At 56.1% G+C, this 5,674-nt stretch overlaps 1 protein-coding gene across 4 annotated transcripts in view; it reads left to right on the top strand.

Moving 5' to 3' along the window:
- Positions 1-5,674, top strand: part of LOC113209246 (protein drumstick) — a 14,919-nt gene that overhangs the window by 5,564 nt on the left and 3,681 nt on the right. The window contains exon 1 of one of the 4 annotated variants that reach the window (XM_052266537.1): positions 884-1,054. The exons of 2 other annotated variants lie outside the window; for them this stretch is intronic. The gene's annotated coding sequence lies outside the window, so the exon portion shown is untranslated. Of the gene's footprint in view, positions 1-883; positions 1,055-5,674 lie in introns of those variants that run through there. One more of the 4 variants, XM_052266536.1, reaches the window with a different exon arrangement.

The following is a 5,674-nucleotide window of genomic DNA, read 5'->3' as shown; positions in this document are numbered from 1 at the left end:
CGCCCCGCCCCGCCCCGCTACGCCGCGCCTCACCTGATGACCGTTTTATTTATCTGCGGCTAGATGACCGGGGCAATTGATACACATACAATTATCCCGTGACGCATGCGGCATGATTGATGAGAACCGAAAAGACAACGGGGGAGGGGAGCGCCTAAAATGTAGGACAGAATGTTTGGGAACGGCGATGATGGTACACAGAGGGCGTGCTGCAGCATGCCTTTTCCTCGTCACGTTTCCGAGAGGTTCGAGTGTGATTTGCTTTTGTCGTGTTTAGACGGCGCGCCGCTTTTCTTGGCGATATCTTATCACTCACCTGGGCGGGCGGGGGCAGGCGGGGGCGGGCAGTACTATTTGGGTCCCCTCCTCCGTATCAGACGCGAGTCAACAAGGCAGCGCCTTTTGAGCTTTCGCCGCTCTCGCAGCTGCACTGCCTTTGCCGCCGCCGCCCGCGTGGCTTTGAGTAAGAGAAGGGCGTCGGCATGAGCGGCTGAGCGGCGGGGCGTGGCGCAACACCAGGCGATGCCCGACCCGAGAGTCGCGGATAAGACGCTAATCTCGCTGATGGAAAATAAAAAGCTAACTTCACATAACTACAAAAACTATTTGAGCTCAGTCAGATGTGTTGCGCACTTGAAACGTGTGTGTCCCTTTGTTCACTTGGAAATGCTAGAGCACCTGTGCCCTGTGCCGCACACGCTCCAGCACGTGCCGCTAACGAGATACCCCCCCCCCCCCCCCCCCACACACGCACACACACCGGGCGCCAAGCGTTTACCTCATCACTTTTTTTAGGGGGGTCTGTATGCATCTGGCTCTCGTGCACGCACGCAATCTCGTACTCCGTGTTGTCTATCTCTGTATCTCCCAGTCTTGTGTCTGCTCGCTCGGTATCTTACACGAGTGAACCTCCGCCTGCCTCCTATGTCCGTCCCGCCCCGGCCACAGTATAGAGAGAGTCACGTCGGCGAAAGCGCGAGCAAGGCGGGCGAGGGAGAAGAATCACTGTAGATAATGTAAATGCTTCGAGACACATGGCTTGCCGAAAGTAAGAGTAAGTTTGAAACGAAAGCTGATCGTGTTTTTTGTAAAACTCTTTGGGCCGGCTCGAATCACGTCATCGGTAGCACGCGAACATCCCGCGATGACGACGAAGACAAAAGGCTCGCTCGTGATCGCGGGCGTGGGCGTGTGGGAGTTGGGGCGCGGCCAAGCGGACGTTCGCGGCGGTGACTTACGCCTGAGTCAGTGGAGCTGGGCCCTGGGCCCGCCAGGCCTTCCCGACCAGACCAGCGCGTGGGAGCGAGCGTGCCTCTGACTCAAGCACTCATCGCCGGAGGGCGCGCGCCGGGCGGGGCGGGGCGTGCGGACGTCGCACCGGCCGGCCCGGGACCAGACAGCCTGGGAACCGAACGGGGCCAGATGCCGAGGCTCAGCCTAAGCACCGCCCGGCCGGCCGCCCGGCTCGGCTCGACCACTCCACGCGTGACCAGTGAATAAGGACGCCGTTCAAAAGGCGACGAGGAAAATCGCTTTCCTCGAGATGAAATCCGCGACATTGTTTGGATGGCAGAGATACGTCTTTTCTGTGAGGATTTTTGGTTGAGGTACAGCAAGGCAGGGATGATGAGTCCCAATATCAGGTGAGGTCGCTGTTGGCGCCCGGGGCCACTCTCTCGCCCGTTTCCTGGACTTGTTTTTATTTTGTTAATGCCCTCCTGACGGTCTGACGGTCGCTCGCGGATACCGAAACTCACGCGTCAAAAAACAACGGGCAAGGCGGCGAACACAATAAAAGTGGCGAGCTCAGCTCGGCTCAGGGCGGGGCGGGCGAACAGAGCGCCGGATGTTATAGTGTTGTCGCCCACAAAGGATGACTGACCGCCGAGGCGGGCCCTGGCGGGCCGGGCGGTCGTGACGGGCGGAGCTGCCGACACGGGGCGCGGCGTCGTGACACGGGCGTCGCGCGCGCTCCAGAAACACCGCCGCCGCCCTCTTCCTGGACAACGGTCACGTGCTGCTGCTGGACGAGCGCGCCGCTGCCGAGAGATTTACGATGGGCGCGTGCGTAACTGCGCCCTCCGGTAGCAGGCGCGGGGCACGCGCGCGCGCAGGCCCCGGGGCTGGAGGGAGGGGGCCCCCTCCACCTGCACTGCACCAGGGCCTCGCCAGGCGTAACGAGTCCAGTAGCCGCGCGGCGCGCTCCCCCCTCCACGGCGCGTAACGAGCACCAGTAGCGGCGCGAGCCCGCCCCTCCCCGGCGTACTCACTCAATTGGTTCCGCCCGGTAGCTGTGAGCATGGGCGTGGCGGGGCGTGGCGGGGCGCGGCGAGCCGGCCGCCGCTGCTGTTCATTTGTCCGTCCGTGTACGAGGCGGCCCCCGGCCCCGCCCACGGCACGCACCTCTGCTAATTACCATACAACAGCCTCCCTCCCTTCCTCCCCCCTCCCCCCGACCCGTACTATCGGGTTGATCAGGTCGTGTTTTTCTACAACTTCAAAACGTACGCACAAAATCACGCTTATTGTTAAAGGATTGGGTATGGCATTAAAGTCGACGTTTTAGATAGAAATTGGCGGGGAGGAGGGGGCGGGGCGTGGTGGTTAAGATGTTCATCCCCGCAAAGGAAACTTTCCTCTACTGGGTAAGTCTAACTTTGTCATGGGGCTGTTGAAAATCTTCTAACCCTTCCTTTACATCCGTAACGATGTTGTTTGTGTACGGCCCCTTGTTATACAGGGCTTAGTTCCCATAGTGGTGAGTTATTACCGAGGGGTGAACAACTCAGCTGAGACGGGGACAGAGGAATATATTACAAGGTAATATATGTAATACAGGTAATACTGGTAATATCAATGTATTACAAGTATTACAAGGTATTACAAGCATTACAACGTAATACAAGGTAATACAAAGTAATACTACATGGTATCACAGGTATTACGAGGTAATACAAGTCATACAGAGGGTTACAATAATTCAAATAATATAAGTATTACAATGTAATATAGAGTATTATAAGTAATATAAGGTATTACAAGTAATACAAGGTAATACAGGGAATACAAGGTATTACAAGAAATACATGATATTACAAGTAATTTATGGTAATACAGAGTAATATAAGGTATTACAGAGAAAAAAAATCTTGTAATACAAGGTAATACAAAGTAATACATGGTAATACAAAGTAATACATGGAATACGTGGTAATATACGGTAATATTAGGTAATACAAGCCTCGGGGACAGAGGAATACACCAGTTGTTCACCCCTCGGTTATTACTCTTTTGGGGGTCCTCTGCGTGCGGAACGTGCCTCGCGAGCAGGCGGGCTTAAACAAAATGTAGAATCTGGATTACTAATCTCGGCATAACTGCCTGGAGCCGCGCGCTCAGAAAGGCATTCTTTTTCTTTTTGTTGTTTTGTGCTCCTCCAAAAAAGTGAGAGAAAGAGAAACAGCACTATACTCCCAAAAATTAAGTTTTTTCTTATTACCGAAAGTCTTTGAAAGTACACTGCAGTGCCGCGTGACCATGCCACCCTATCGCGACGTGAGTTTGGCGTCCAACCCCGCCACGACCTCCCCCGTCCCACGAGCCGTGACTCACTGGCCGCCTCCTTAAGAATCAATTAAATACGAGTCGTAAAGCGGCGGCGCGCTTATTGCGCAACCGGCCGACCCCGCCCCGCCGCCTGTACAAACACAGTGTGGAACCAGGTGCACTAATCAGGGCCGAGGAATACGACTCGCCGGCCCTCCCAATTCACACGTCCGGACCGTGATTATGACGTCATTTAATCGTTTTACAGTCCCGCTTTAAAATAATTGTAGCGCTACGCCGCTGCGCTTGCTTGCTCGGGGCGGGGGCCCTAAGGGGTCATTTCTCGCCCTCACACAAATACTTACAAAAAACTAAATATATCGACGCCGCCCAAACTAGTACTTTTTTTTTTTTTTTTACTTTGCCACTTTACTGCCGGCGAGTCCACGCAGTTGATTGTGCTCTACTGGACTTAGTATCCTCACATCCTTAACGACTTACTACTCGTCAAGCAGCCCACTAAACGCGAAACACACTTACTTTTCATTTGACTGTTTTTGACTGTCACCTCACAGTCCAATTACTAAAAGTGAGTGTTTCTCCCCCCCCCTCTTTTTTGCTGGGGGCCATAAATCCGAATTTAAGTGTGCACCTGATTCCCGAAATGCATGATTCCCGTTGATTTCCATTGATTCCCGTCGTGATTCTCATTGATTTCCGCTGATTCCCGGGTAAAAGGTTTGGCAGTTTGTGCAACGAACTATCCGGCCCCGTTTTAAGTTGTTCGCTATCAACAAGCAGTCGCGTTAATCCTATTTAAAGTTGAAGTACGGCCTGAGTGTTCCCGCCCAGGGCCTTGCAGCCGGGGCCTCAGGCGCCGTGGTTAGTGGCGATAGGCCGACCCGCTCCACGCGCCTGCATGCCGGTACAGTCTAACTACACAAAACTGTAGTTCCAGCAGCTTTCTTCAACTTGAACTTCAAAAAGAGTTTGGGCTCGTATAAAAGTGTATAACGACGTCTGGTCTTGTACAAAATGCCCTGGCCCATGCAGCGTAGAAAACGAGACCATCCTCGTCTGGTTGCCTCCGTGCGGCGGGGCCCGGCCCCCACACAGCGCCGCGCTCTCGTGGCGGGGACAGCGAGGGCCGGAGAACACGCGCGGCGCGGGGACAGCATAAAGAAGGCGCCGACGGAGCGCGCCGCCAAGGAGACAAGCTAATAGAGAGAGGCTCGGCGGCCCCCCGAGGCGCGGCCGCCCGGGGCCCCCCGGCCGGGGCCTCCAGAGGGGCAGGGGGCCCGTATGGGGGCTCCCGATATGGGGCCGCCGCCGCGGGAGCCCCACGGGCCCCACACGGGCCCCACGGCGCTCCCTGGCTACGCGGAGGCGTCGCGGGCAAATTAGCTGGGTAGAAGTGGCGACACACCTCCGAGTGTGCGCGGCGGGCGAGCACGGGGACCCTTATGCTGCGGTTGACCCTGAGGGAGGGCAAAGCGATAAACGGGCGAGCGGGATGGAAAATTACAAAAGCGGACAACAACAAAAATAAAGAAAGTGAAGACATTTTATGTGGGAAACGGGCCACTTGACCAAGAGGAGTTATTCCCAAAGCGATATTAATATTGCCATTGGCCAATTATGCACGGTCATCAAAGCCAGCTCAAGTCGTACCTTTACAGAGGCGAGCGCGGCAGCCTCCCCCCCCCCTCCCCCACCCCTTTCTGCTCCAGCCGTGGGGGCCTTGGGGACGGGGCGTAGCAGGAGACGAAAATGTTTTGGCACAGGCTGCTCTTGGTCACAGCAATTATGGACGGACTTTTCTCGGGATGTGGCGCGCCTTTTCAGGAACCCCCCCAGCAGGCGCGGGCCCGGGGCCGCCGTGGGCGAGCGGGCCCAGCGCGGGGAGCTAAGCTCGCCGTCGAGTCGTGGGCGAAGAACTCGTAAAGGAGGTGACGCGCCTGAGCTGCGCCTGAGCGGGATTAGCACGCGTTAAGAGACGTGACGCCGCGACATCTACGCGCGTTTCACGCGTGGTTAGCCTTCACATTTGTCAGCGTGCATCTCTCTGTGCTACGCTCTAGGCAGAATAACGCAGGGAGGCAGGGATGAGAAGAGGAGAGGGAGGGAG

The sequence above is a fragment of the Frankliniella occidentalis genome, unplaced genomic scaffold (assembly GCF_000697945.3).
Source record: "Frankliniella occidentalis isolate FOCC.00 unplaced genomic scaffold, Focc_3.1 Scaffold40, whole genome shotgun sequence".
Classification (NCBI taxonomy): Eukaryota; Metazoa; Arthropoda; class Insecta; order Thysanoptera; family Thripidae; genus Frankliniella; species Frankliniella occidentalis.
The sequence above is the reverse complement of the archived record's forward strand: the minus strand, read 5'-3'. Positions and strand labels throughout refer to the sequence as shown.